This window comes from Ranitomeya imitator, chromosome 5, assembly GCF_032444005.1.
Source record: "Ranitomeya imitator isolate aRanImi1 chromosome 5, aRanImi1.pri, whole genome shotgun sequence".
In the NCBI taxonomy this organism is placed as follows: Eukaryota; Metazoa; Chordata; class Amphibia; order Anura; family Dendrobatidae; genus Ranitomeya; species Ranitomeya imitator.
In genome coordinates this window covers 498,472,016-498,487,186 of record NC_091286.1, presented here as the reverse complement: position 1 = coordinate 498,487,186, position 15,171 = coordinate 498,472,016, and positions in this window count along the sequence as shown.

The window sequence follows — 15,171 nt, the reverse complement described above, 5'->3', positions numbered from 1 at the left end:
TATATCAATGTTAGGGCTAGCGGAACGCACCAAATAATAAGACTGATAGTGTACGGTGCGTTCGTAGCCCGGGGTCCACCGTACAGAGATGGAACCTGCTGCTGAGTAATGACGGACTATATGGCGGTACTCATAAGTATACTCGTGTGGGTTAACCTTCACCCAACGAGAAGGAAGCGATCCTGTTGCGTCACAGGATCGCGGTACTGCACATAGAAGGCGAGCAAGCAGTCAGCGAACTTAACCCCAACTAGGATTGAAGTCCGATTAGACCACTTGCTGACACAACACCGCAACAGGGTGTGTTTGGCAACTCTTATAATTAGAGCACCGAAGTGCGAACTGTGCCGTGCTGGCAGGCACCACTAAGCACCCAGATGTGGGTCAGGAAGCGCACTACTGGCGCGTGGCGCCGCACTGGCGGTCACAGCAATAGACACTGATACGTGTGTGACACGTTGAGTGATTTGTCGGGCGCTAGATAGCAGCCATACTCCATACGCGAACAGTCATACAATAGGGTAGGGGTATTTAATGAACGACTTGCACTCACAACAAACACACGTATTCAATTGTACACTAGCGCATGGCCGTGCGGTCATGCGCAGTTTATATAATTGCAGGACAGGAAGTGGCCACAGAAACTTTGCCCTTCCAGGGCCTGCCAAGAGGACCAATGGAATGCGCTGCAGAGCCAGAGCACATGACCCTCGATCTCCAACGGGAGATCTTGCTCTGGGCATGCTCAGTGTGCGCAAACAAGGACTTAGTCCCAGGGAAGTCCGCTCGCCGCTGACCAGCACTGACTTTAATGGCAGGAGCTGAAGAAGCAGCAGTAACTCTCTGTACAGAGTGAGAGCGAGCAAGACACTGGGAGCGACGTCCCTGCTGAGCAGACTCCACTGCGGCTGGAGGAGAATGGGAGACCGCAGCGGAGACGGATCGAGATTCCCCCTGTGCAGCAGAGGAAACTCGACTCCTAACATTACCCCCCCTCCTAGGGCCCCCCCTCCTTGGGCCTCGCTACGCTCGAAGGCAGCAATGAGCTGTGGGGCCCGAATGTTTTCAGCAGGCTCCCAAGACCTGTCCTCTGGACCATAACCCTTCCAATCCACCAAATAAAACTTTTTGCCGCGTACCACCTTGCACCCCAAAATAGCGTTCACCTCGTAATCGTCCGTAGACGAACCCGATGTCCCGGCAGATGACTCAGAAAACCTGGACATGTATACGGGTTTCAAGAGGGACACATGAAAGGTGTCGGTGATAACCAAGCGTGGAGGAAGAGCCAGGCGGTAGACCACAGGATTAACCTGTTCGAGAACCTTGAAGGGACCCAAGTAGCGAGGAGCAAACTTAGTGGACTCAACTCGCAGCCTGATGTTACGGGCGGAGAGCCACACCAAGTCGCCAGGGGCAAAAGTCGGAGCGGGGCGCCGATGAACATCGGCGGAGGACCTCATTCTCTCCTTGGAGGCCCGAATGGCATCCTGCATGCGATCCCAAATGTCCCGTGCCTCCACAGCCCAGTCTGCCACCCTGGGATCAGCGGAAGACACAGGCATGGGCACAGGAACACGCGGATGCTGGCCGTAATTTAAGAGGAATGGAGTCTGACCGGTGGAGTCGGCTACGGCATTGTTAAGTGCAAACTCTGCCCACGGTAGCAAGGATGCCCAGTCATCCTGTCTGGCAGAAACAAAATGTCGCAGATATGTGACCAAGGTCTGGTTGGCCCTTTCTACCAACCCATTCGTCTCGGGATGATATGCCGAAGAGAGATTTAACTCAATACTGAGTAGACGACATAGCTCCCTCCAGAATCGAGACGCAAACTGGGGACCCCGGTCACTAACAATTTTGTCTGGCATACCGTGTAAGCGAAAGATATGCTTGATAAACAAGACAGCCAACGCCCGTGCAGATGGTAGCCGTGGAAGAGGCACCAAATGCACCATTTTGGAAAAATGATCGGTGATCACCCAGATAATGGTGCAATTACGAGACTTGGGTAAGCCAACCACAAAGTCCATCCCGACCATCTCCCAGGGCCTGTCAGCCACGGGCAGAGGATAAAGCAAACCAGCTGGCCGTTGCCGAGGAGTCTTGTTCCTGGCGCAAGAGACACACGCCCGAACGTACTCCGCGACATCACGAGCCATATGCGGCCACCAGTATGTCCTCGTCAGTAACTCCGATGTCCTTTTAGTACCAAAATGTCCACCCACCCTGGACAAGTGCGCCCAAGAGAGAACCTCCGGTCGCAAACTAGATGGAACAAAAGTCTTGCCCGGGGGCACAGACTCCAGCGAAACCGGGGCCACGGTTCTCAAACTCTCGGTGGTGACAATAAGCCGAGGCTCCTCCTCCTCCTCCGCAGATGACACAACGGAGCGAGAGAGAGCGTCGGCTCGAATGTTCTTCTCCCCAGAAAGGAAATGGAGGGTGAAATGAAACCGGGAGAAGAACAAGGACCATCTGGCCTGGCGAGAATTCAACCGCTGAGCTGTCTGCAGATACACCAAATTTTTGTGATCTGTGAAGACTTGGAAGGGAAAACGTGCTCCCTCCAAGAGATGTCTCCACTCCGAGAAAGCCAACTTCATGGCTAGCAACTCCCTGTCCCCGATGGAATAATTCCTCTCTGCTGGTGCGAAGGTCTTGGAGAAAAAGAAGCAAGGATGCTTCCGACCTTGAGCATCCTTTTGGAAGAGGACTGCTCCAGCACCAACAGAAGAGGCATCCACCTCCATGATAAATGGCTTATCAACATCGGGGCGATGAAGAATGGGAGCGCTAGCGAAGTGTGACTTTATAGAGATAAAAGCCTTGGAGACCTCCTCAGACCACAATTTGGGATTCGCCCCCTTCTTGGTGAGGGCAACCAAGGGAGCTACCAAAGTTGAGAAATGCGGGATGAACTGGCGATAATAATTGATGAACCCCATAAAGCGCTGCACCGCTTTAAGAGAATGGGGTTCCTGCCAGTCCATCACAGCCTGTAGTTTGGCAGGATCCATAGCCAATCCCTGGGCTGAGATGATGTAGCCTAGGAAAGGTAAGGACTCCTGCTCAAACATACACTTCTCCAACTTGGCATAGAGGGAGTTTGCCCGTAGGAGGTCGAAGACTTTGCAAACATCTCTCCGGTGGGAGTCAATATCTGGAGAGTAGATGAGAATATCATCCAGATAGACTACGACCGAGGTGGAAAGCATATCCCGGAAGATATCGTTCACAAAGTCTTGGAAAATGGCTGGGGCATTACAGAGCCCAAAGGGCATCACCAGATATTCATAGTGCCCATCCCTGGTGTTAAAAGCCGTCTTCCATTCGTCCCCCTCACGGATGCGAATCAGGTTGTAAGCACCCCGCAGATCTAATTTAGTAAATACCCTTGCTCCCCGAAGCCTATCGAACAGTTCAGATATCAAAGGCAAAGGGTATTTATTCTTAACGGTGATGGCGTTGAGACCCCTGTAGTCTATGCATGGACGCAATTCCCCACTCTTCTTCTGCACGAAGAAGAACCCTGCCCCAGCAGGTGACACTGACTTCCTGATGAACCCTCTTGCCAGATTTTCCTGGATGTACTGTGACATTGCCTCCGTCTCCGGGAGAGATAGCGGATAGACTCGACCCCGGGGAGGCTCAGCACCAGGCAAGAGGTCAATATTACAGTCATAGGGGCGATGGGGCGGAAGGGTCTCCGCCGCCTTTTTGGAGAATACGTCTGCATACGACCAATACTGCTTGGGGAGAGAGGAAAGATCTGCGGGTACCTCAGTTGTAGCTACCTGAACGCAACAAGATTCACCCCATCCCAGAATTCTGCCTGAGGACCACTCGATATGAGGAGAGTGGTACCGTAGCCAAGGTATTCCCAACAGGACTTCATCAATTCCCTCTGGAATGATGAGCAGAGAAATAATCTCCTGATGAGATGGCGACATGGACAGAGTAAAAGGGATGGTTTGGTGAGTTATCTGTGAGGGCAGAGTCGACCCATTCACCACTCGTACCGTTACAGGTTGAGCTAGCATAACCAGAGGTATTGCGTGGTGTTGGGCGAAGGCAGAAGACATAAAATTGCCCTCCGCCCCAGAATCCACGCAGAGCTCTACCGAGTGGGAGAATGAGCCTATAGTAATTGTCCCCTTAAAGGACAATTTAGAGGCAAACATCGCCGTGTCTAGTGTACCTCCACCTACGACCACTAGACGCTGACGTTTCCTCGACCGCTGAGGACATCTGGTGGCTAAATGTCCAGACTGCTGGCAAACATGAGAGACCCTGAGTGCACAAGCGGTCCGGGACTTAGGTCCCGCTTGTGACACTTCCCTGGCCTCATGTGACTCAGGAACCAGGACCGGAGATTCCAGAGGTTTGGCGAAAGTAGGAGCCAGCCGAAACCTCTGCCTACACTGGGCTCGCTCTAACCTCCGCTCGTTAAAACGGAGGTCAATTCGAGTGGAGACTGTTATTAACTCCTCCAGTGTGGCAGGAATCTCCCTAGTGGCCAGAGCGTCCTTTACATGGTCAGCCAAGCCCCTCCAAAATATGGGGATAAGAGCTTTATCCGACCATTCCAGCTCAGATGCTAAAGTGCGGAATTGGACGGCAAAATGACTGACCAAGGACTCACCCTGAGTTAATGCCAGCAGTTGGAGCGCAGTGTTATGGGTGACTTGAGGTCCTAAAAAGACCTGTTTTAAAGTGCTCAAAAACAGAGGAGCACTCTGCACCACATGATCGCCACGCTCCCACAGCGGCGTAGCCCATTCCAACGCCCTGTCCGACAATAGAGACACAATAAATCCCACCTTAGCCCGCTCTGTGGGGAAACGTGCAGCCAGAAGCTCGAGATAAATAGAGCACTGACTCACGAATCCCCTACAAAATTTGCCATTACCAGAAAATTTTTCTGGCAGCGGGAGGCGAGAAAATGTCGGAACAGGGGTGGCAATGGACAAAGTTGCTGCAGCCACGCTGGCAGCCTGTACAGCAACTGCGGTAACATCCACAGCTGAGGTTGCGCTCTCGAGAGCCGCCAACCTACCCTCCAGCTGCTGTATATAATGCAAGAATTGCTGTTTGTCCGTCATCACTAGCCAGACCCTGGCGCTAGTGTAATGTTAGGGCTAGCGGAACGCACCAAATAATAAGACTGATAGTGTACGGTGCGTTCGTAGCCCGGGGTCCACCGTGCAGAGATGGAACCTGCTGCTGAGTAATGACGGACTATATGGCGGTACTCATAAGTATACTCGTGTGGGTTAAACTTCACCCAACGAGAAGGAAGCGATCCTGTTGCGTCACAGGATCGCGGTACCGCACATAGAAGGCGAGCAAGCAGTCAGCGAACTTAACCCCAACTAGGATTGAAGTCCGATTAGACCACTTGCTGACACAACACCGCAACAGGGTGTGTTAGGCAACTCTTATAATTAGAGCACCGAAGTGCGAACTGTGCCGTGCTGGCAGGCACCACTAAGCACCCAGACGTGGGTCAGGAAGCGCACTACTGGCGCGTGGCGCCGCACTGGCGGTCACAGCAATAGACGCTGATACGTGTGTGACACGTTGAGTGATTTGTCGGGCGCTAGATAGCAGCCATACTCCATACGCGAACAGTCATACAATAGGGTAGGGGTATTTAATGAACGACTTGCACTCACAACAAACACACGTATTCAATTGTACACTAGCGCATGGCCGTGCGGTCATGCGCAGTTTATATAATTGCAGGACAGGAAGTGGCCACAGAAACTTTGCCCTTCCAGGGCCTGCCAAGAGGACCAATGGAATGCGCTGCAGAGCCAGAGCACATGACCCTCGATCTCCAACGGGAGATCTTGCTCTGGGCATGCTCAGTGTGCGCAAACAAGGACTTAGTCCCAGGGAAGTCCGCTCGCCGCTGACCAGCACTGACTTTAATGGCAGGAACTGAAGAAGCAGCAGTAACTCTCTGTACAGAGTGAGAGCGAGCAAGACACTGGGAGCGACGTCCCTGCTGAGCAGACTCCACTGCGGCTGGAGGAGAATGGGAGGCCGCAGCGGAGACGGATCGAGATTCCCCCTGTGCAGCAGAGGAAACTCGACTCCTAACAATCAATATTTTTTATTTTTATTCTTTATTTTAAACATGAATCTTAATCCCGATACTGATTCCCGATATCACAAAAATATCGGAACTCGGTATCGGAATTCCGATACCGCAAATATCGGCCGATACCCGATACTTGCAGTATCGGAATGCTCAACACTAGTTGTGAGAACTGTGAACCCCCGAGTGTTTCACTACAGTTTATAACGCAGAGCAGTGAAAATAAAAAATCTTTTTTTTCCACAAAAATTATTTTTTAGCCCTAAGTTTTGTATTTTTCCAAGGACATCAGAAGAAATTGGACCCCAAAAGTTGTTGCGCAATTTGTCCTGAGTACGCTGATACCCCATATGTGGGGGTAAACCACTGTTTGGGTGCATGGCAGAGCTCGGAAGGGAAGGAGTGCCGTTTGACTTTTCATTGCAAAATTGACTGGAATTGAGATAGGATGCCATGTTGCGATTGGAGAGCCCCTGATGTGCTTAAACAGTGGAAACCTCCCATAAGGGACACTATTTTGGAAAGTAGACCCCCTAAGGAACTTATCTAGGTGTGTTGTGAGAACTGTGAACCCCCGAGTGTTTTACTGCAGTTTATAACGCAGAGCCGTGAAAATAAAAAATCTTTTTTTCCACAAAAATTAGTTTTTAGCACTTAGTTTTGTATTTTCCCATGGGTAACAGGAGAAATTGGACCCCAAAAGTTGTTGTCCAATTTGTGCTGAGTACACTGATACCCTATATATTGGGGGAACCACCGTTTGGGCGCATGGCAGAGCTCGGAAGGGAAGGAGCGCCGTTTGGAATGCAGACTTAGATGGATGGGTCTGCAGACATCACGTTGCATTTGCAGAGCCCCTAATGTACCTAAACAGTAGAAACATCCCACAAGAGACCTCATATAAGAAGCTAGACCCCCAAGGAACTTATCTAGATGTGTTGTGAGAGCTTTGAACCCCCAAGTGTTTCACTACAGTTTATAACGCAGAGCCGTGAAAATAAAAAATCTTTTTTCCACAAAAATTATTTTTTAGCCCTTAGTTTTGTATTTTTCCAAGGGTAACAGGAGAAATTGGACCCCAAAAGTTGTTGTCCAATTTGTCCTGAGTACGCTGATACTCCGAATGTTGGGGTAAACCCGTTTGGGTGCACGGGAGAGCTCGGAAGGGAAGGAGCACTGCTTTACTTTTTCATTGCAGAATTGGCTGGAATTGAGATCGGATGCCATGCCAAGTTTGGAGAGCCTCTGATGTGCGTAAACAGTTGAAACCCCCGAATTCTAACTGAAACCCTAAACTAACCACACCCCTAACCCAAAAATGCCCTTAGCCCTAATTCCAACCACACCCCTAACCCCAACACACCCCTAACCCTATTCCCAACCCTTACCATACCCCTAACTCCAGCACATCCTCAACCCTAATCCCACCCCTAATTCCAACTGTAAATGTAATCCAAACCCTAACTTTAGCCCCAACCCTAACCCTAACTTTAGCCCCAACACTAACCCTAACTTTAACCCCAACCCTAACCCTAACTGTAGCCCGACCCTAACCCTAACTTCAGCCCCAACCCTAACCCTAACTTTAGCCCCAACCCTAACTGTAGGCCCAACCCTACCCCTAACTTTAGCCCCAACCCTAACCCTAACTTTAGCCCCAACCATAACCCTAACATTAGCCCCAACCCTAACTGTAGCCCCAACCCCAACCCTAACTGTAGCCCCAACCCTAAATGTAGCCCCAACCCCAATTTTAGCCCCAACCCTAACCCTAACTTTAGCCCTAACCCTAACTTTAACCCCAACCCTAACCCTAACTGTAGCCCCAACTCTGACCCTAACTGTAGCCCCAACCCTAACTGTAGCCCTAACCCTAACTTTAGCCCCAACCATAACCCTAACATTAGCCCCAACCCTAACTGTAGCCCCAACCCCAACCCTAACTGTAGCCCCAACCCTAAATGTAGCCCCAACCCCAATTTTAGCCCCAACCCTAACCCTAACTTTAGCCCTAACCCTAACTTTAACCCCAACCCTAACCCTAACTGTAGCCCCAACTCTGACCCTAACTGTAGCCCCAACCCTAACTGTAGCCCTAACCCTAACTTTAGCCCCAACCCTAACTTTAACCCCAACCCTAATCCTAACTTTAGCCCCAACCCTAACCCTAACTTTAGCCCCAACCCTAACCCAAACTTTAGCCCCAACCCTAACCCTAACTTTAGCCCACATTCTAACACTAACTAACGGGAAAATAGAAATAAATACATTTTTAAAATTTTATTATTTTTTCCTAAGGGGGTGATGAAGGGGGGTTTGATTTACTTGTATAGCGGGTGTTTAAGCAGATTTTTATGATTGGCAGCCGTCACACACTAAAAGACGCTTTTTATTGCAAAAAATAGTTTTTGCGTCTCCACATTTTGAGAGCTATAATTTTTCCATATTTTGGTCCACAGAGTCATGTGAGGTCTTGTTTTTTGCAGGACGAGTTGACGTTTTTATTGGTACCATTTTCGGCCACGTGATATTTTTTGATCGCTTTTTATTCCGATTTTTGTGAGTCAGAATGACCAAATACCAGATATTCATGAATTTCTTTTTTTTTGGGGGGTGGGGGGGTGGGGGGGGGGGCGTTTATACCGTTCCATGTTTGGTAAAATTGATAAAGCATTTTTATTCTTCAGGTCAGTATGATTACAGTGATACGTCATTTATAATTTTTTTTATGTTTTGGCGCTTTTATAAGATAAAAAATATTTTATATAAAAAATAATTATTTTTACATCGCTTTATTCTGAGGACTATAACTTTTTTATTTTTTTGCTGATGATGCTATATGGTGGCTTGTTTTTTGCGGGACAAGATGATGTTTTCAGTGGTACCATGGTTATTTACATGCGTCTTTTTGATCACGTGTTATTCCACTTTTTGTTCGGCGGTATGATAATAAAGCGTTGTTTTTTGCCTCTTTTTTTTTTTTACGGTGTTCACTGAAGGGGTTAACTAGTAGGACAGTTTTATAGGTCGGGTCGTTACGGACGCGGCGATACTAAATATGTGCACTTTTATTGTTTTTTTTTGTATTTAGATAAAGAAATGTATTTATTGGAACCACCGCTCCTGGCACATACACTCAAGGCCAAAAGTATTGACACCCCTGCAATTCTGTCAGATAATACTCATTTTCTTCCTGAAAATGACTGCAAACACAAATTATTTGTTATTATTATCTTCATTTAATTTGTCTTAAATGAAAAAACACAAAAAGAATTGTCCTAAAACCAAATTGGATATAATTCCACACCAAACATAAAAAAGGGGGTGGACAAAAGTATTGGCACTGTTCGAAAAATCATGTGATGCTTCTCTAATTTGTGTAATTAACAGCACCTGTAACTTACATGTGGCACCTAACAGGTGTTGGCAATAACTAAATCACACTTGCAGCAAGTTGACATGGATTAAAGTTGACTCAACCTCTGTCCTGTGTCCTTGTGTGTACCACATTGAGCATGGAGAAAAGAAAGAAGACCAAAAAACTGTCTGAGGATTTGAGAAACCAAATTGTGAGGAAGCATGAGCAATCTCAAGGCTACAAGTCCATCTCCAAAGACCGGAATGTTCCTGTGTCTACTGTGCGCAGTGTCATCAAGAAGTTTAAAGCCCAAGGCACTGTGGCTAACCTCCCTAGATTTGGATGGAAATGAAAAATTGACAAGAGATTTCAACGCAAGATTGTGCGGATGTTGGATAAAGAACCTTGACTAACATCCAAACAAGTTCAAGCTGCCCTGCAGTCCGAGGGTACAACAGTGTCAACCCGAACTATCCGTCGGCATCTGAATGAAAAGGGACTGCATGGTAGGAGACCCACGAAGACTTCACTTCTTACCCCGAGACATAAAAAAGCCAGGCTGGAGATTGCCAAAACTTACCTGAGAAGTCTAAAATGTTTTGGAAGAATGTTCTCTGGTCAGATGAGACAAAAGTAGAGCTTTTTGGACAAAGGCATCAACATAAAGTTTACAGGAGAAAAAAGAGGCATTCAACGAAAAGAACACGGTCATTACAGTCAAACATGGCGGAGGTTCCCTGATGTTTTGAGGTTGCTTTGCTGCCTCTGGCACTGGACTGCTTGACCGTGTGCATGGCATTATGAAGTCTGAAGACTACCAACAAATTTTGCAGCATAATGTAGGGCCCAGTGTGAGAAAGCTGGGTCTCCCTCAGAGGTCATGGGTCTTCCAGCAGGACAATGACCCAAAACACACTTTAAAAAGCACTAAAAAATGGTTTGAGAGAAAGCACTGGAGACTTCTAAGGTGGCCAGCAATGAGTCCAGACCTGAATGCTATAGAACACCTGTGGAGAGATCTAAAAATGGCAGTTTGGAGAAGGCACCCTTCAAATATCAGTGACCTGGAGCAGTTTGCCAAAGAAGAATGGTCTAAAATTCCAGCAGAGCATTGTAAGAAACTCATTGATGGTTACCGGAAGCGGTTGGTCGCAGTTATTTTGGCTAAAGGTTGTGCAACCAAGTATTAGCTGAGGGTGCCAATAATTTTGTCTGGCCCATTTTTGGAGTTTTGTGTGAAATGATCAATGTTTTGCTTTTCGCTTCATTCTCTTTTGTGTTTTTTTTATTTAAGACAAATTAAATGAAGATAATACCAAATAATTTGTGTTTGCAATCATTTTCAGGAAGAAAATGAGTATTATCTGACATCTGACAGAATTGCAGGGGTGTCAATACTTTTGGCCACGACTGTAGTGCCAGATGCCAGCTGTAATAATCAGCTGACACCCGGCGGCGATTGGCCGCGCTCCCCCCGTGAGCGCGGCTGATATCGCCTATGACGTACTATCCCGTCACTGGGATTGCCGACCTGCAGAACCACTCCTTTTATTGAGTGTGTCTTGAAAATTGCCACTAATTTCCATCTATTGTCTATTCCATTTGCACAACAGCATGTGAAATACATTGTCAAACAGTGTTACTTCCTAAGGGGACAGTTTGATTTCACAGAAGTTTGATTTACTTGGAGTTATAATTGTGTTGTTTAGGTGTTCCCATTATTTTTTTTTAGCAGTATATATATATATATATATATATATGTGTGTGAGTGTAGATATATATCTACAGCTCTGGGGTCCTTGGCTCAAATCCCACCAAGGTCCAACCCTCTGCTCAATGCTGGATTCACTAAATCATCCCAGACAGGTGTCTATACAGCCTCTGCTTGAAGACTTCCTTTGAACGAGAACTCACCACTAGTGTTGAGCGATACCTTCCGATATCCAGAAGTATCGGTATCGGATATCCAAAAAATATCGGATATCGCCGATACCGATACCCGATACCACTTCAAGTCAATGGGACACAAATATTGGAATGTAAATAAGCCCTTTCTGTCCTTCTACATCCTGTTCCGGAGGGGGGAAGAGTGTGGGCGGTGCGTAGGCAGACACTGTGCGTGTCTGTGTGCGAGCGGGGTCTGTGCGTGCCTGCCGGGGGTCTGTGCATGCCTGCCGGGGCTCTGTGCGGCGTGCGGGGCTCTGTGCGTGTGTGTCGGGGCTCTGTGCGGTGTGCCGGGGCTCTGTGCGGCGTGCCGGGGCTCTGTATGGCGTGCGGGGCTCTGTGCAGCATGCCGGGGCTCTGTGCGGTGTGTGTGGCTCTGTGCGGTGTGCTGGGGCTCTGTGTGGCGTGCCGGGGCTCTGTGAGTGTGTGCCGGGGCTCTGTGCGGCGAGCCGGGGCTCTGTACGTCATGCCGGGGCTCTGTGAGTGTGTGCCGGGGCTCTGTGTGGCGTGCCAGAGCTCTGTGCGGCATTACAAATCCCATCGGATGATTCCTACTACAGTGACAGTGATTGACACATTAGCCCATGATGGGACAGTAGTAGTCCCATCATCCGGCTAATGTGTTGAATGAAAAAAAAACATACATACTACATACATACTACATACATCAAAAAATACATGCTACATACAGTACAGACCAAAAGTTTGGACACGCCTTCTCATTTAAAGATTTTTCTGTATTTTCATGACTATGAAAATAGTAAATTCACACTGAAGGCATCGAAACTATGAATTAACACATGTGGAATTATATACTTAACAAAAAAGTGTGAAACAACTGAAAATATGTCTTATATTCTAGGTTCTTCAAAGTAGCCACCTTTTGCTTTAGATAATCTGATCCGTGCCATGCAGGTTCTGCAGACGGCATTATATTCTTCTTTACATATGCCTTTCTCTTTCCATTTGATAAACATTTCTTTCTTCATTTTTAGCATGTGCTCAAGTTCTGTGTCCATCCATCCTGGTTTCCTTAAATGCTTCCTATTCTTCTTTCTTTTAGGGATTGTTAATGATTGTGCTTTCAGAATTCCTTTTTTTAAAACTTCCCATCCTTGCTGGACATTTCTGTCCTTAAGGACAGCCAGTCATTGGATCCCTCCTATCCTCTTTCTGAGTCCCTTAAAATCTGCCTTTCTGAAATCCAACCTTGAAGTCTGAGACTTCGCAGGTCTTGCACCTCTAGCTATCCAAACTCTATGATAGCATGATCTCTGCCTCCTAGGGTCCCAGCCACATTTACCTCCTCAACTATTTCCTCCCTGTTTATAAGGATTTGATCCAAGGTAGCAGGTCTCCTTTTTCTCCTCTATCTTTTGGAAGATAAAGTTGTCAGCAAGAGAGGGTAAGAATATGCTGGACCTGTTACTTTTGCCTGAGAGAGATTCCTAACAAATAATGTGTTGATAGTTGAAATCTCCCATGATCACTCTGTAATTTTTTTTGAGAACTTAGCTATCTGATGCATAAAGAGTTCATACATATCATCAGCTTGTCCAGGTGGCCTGTAGTAAATGTCTACAATGATGTCCTTTATGTTGTTCTCTCCTTGTATTCTTACCCAAACAGTTTCCACAGAACTCCCAGTCTCTGAAGCTTCAATCTCCGTGGAAATGTAAGCTTTTCTAACATATAATGTGACACCTCCTCCCCGTTTATTAAAATTGTTTCCGGCAAATAAGTGGCATCCTTCTAGCCTTGCATTCCAATCATGTGTGTCATCCCACCAAGTTTTAGTGATCATCATATTTATTTTCCTGCCTTAGTAGCTCCAATTCTTCTTGTTTGACGCCCATACTCTGAGCATTTGTATAGAAACATTTTAGTTTGTGATCGGTTTCTCTTTCTCCAATATTTTTATTATTCAGATTTTTTTGTCTTGGCTCTTCCTTTCCACTTCTACTAGTAGAGTTCTCAATATTATTTGTTTGCTGTATGGCTTTCCTTGGCCTTTTGCTTCCCTGCCCACAATGTGCTAGTTTAAAGCTTTCCTGGTGAGTATAGCGAGGCGACTTCCAAATATGTGTTTTACAGCCTTGCTAAGGTGCAGCCATTCTCTAACAAATATAAAACCTAAAAAATAGTCCACTTGGCCAAGTGGAGCATACCCCTAAGCCTGAACAAATATAACCAAAACAGAAAAGAAAAGGATCTCTAAAATAAAGGAATCCTGATAGGTCTCTAGACTGTGCTGTGAATAAACAATGACCCAAGATCCAAATAAGATAAGGGGATTTAGTGTGAATCAATATAAATATAAATAGATAATTAATAGACACAAAAAAACGGAATCAGGCAAGAGATATGACAGCTAAAAAAGACCGGTGCTGACAAAATAACACAAATAGGATGAAGTAAGAAAAATGTTGCACCGGAAAGAGACACATGTGTCTCAAAATCAACCCCCGTACCAGGAATGGAAAGTATCCACAAAACAAAATTCACATACCAGACCAGTAGGTCTGGTAGAGAGGCAAGGCTACCATAAATGGGCAGTTTGGCCCATATATATCTAAGGCAGAGCATGTAACAGTCAGATATCTTCTCAGCCTAAGGATATCAGCTATGATTAGAGCAGTAACAAATACTAGTGACACCAGGTATTAAAACACAGAGCAATGCATAAAGGTATTACCTTGGGACACAGTGTAGATAACATACGGGGATACAGGTGCAGGAGTGCAGGTGAGACATGCAAGAGCCTTGACGCTTGTTTCACCACTTTCGGCTTCATTCTCTAGCAAATAGTCCATCCTATAGGTAATTCACTCCATGATCCAGAAATCAAAATCCTTGCTGATGGCACCATCAATGTATCCAGCTCTTCACCTGTAGAATGTTGATTCACCTCCTTGTTCCATGGCCATCCACTGGGAGGATGGATAAGAAGACCACCTGCTCTTCAAGTCTTGAAAGTCACTGCAGATAGTTTCCAGGTCATTTCTTGCAATGTCATTTGTCCCTACATGTAATAGCAGGAATGGTTAGTCATTTTTAGGTCTGAAGAGTCCTGATATCCTGTGAGACACACTTTGATTTTTGCACCTGGAAGTCAGCACATTTCTCTTCAGGTTTTCAGATAGCGGCCTCTGTTCCTCTGAACAGGGAATCCCCCATGACCACCACTCTCTGCATCTTCTTCACAACATTTTTCTTTTTCCAAAAGTGCTTAAAAGGTTATTCTTTGTAAACAAAATCTTATCTTGATATATTTGATCATCATTCTCCTGCGTGAGAACCTGATATGTATGTAAACCACTGAGGAATAATTGGTGCTATATACGAAGGGTATAAAATTTACAGTATGTTACCGTATTTTCCGGCGTATAAGACAACTTTTTAAACCCTGAAAATCATCTCAAAATTCGGGGGTTGTCTTTTGCCCCGGGTATGGCGTGTGCAGGGAGCGGTCCTGTAAGGTTCCCAGGATCTGGAGGAGAGGAGACTCTCCTTCAGGCCCTGGGATCCATATTCATGTAAAAAAAGAATAAAAATAAAAATATAGGATATACTTACTCTCCAACGCCCCGCGGCTCTCAGCAGTGCAAGTGGTGGCCTCCATTCCTAAGGATGCATTGAACGAAGGACCTTCGATGACATCATGGTCACGCGACCGGTCACGCGACCGCAACGTCATCGAAGGTCCTTCGCTCAATGCATCCTTAGGAACGGAGGCCGCCGCTTGCACCGCTGAGAACTGCGG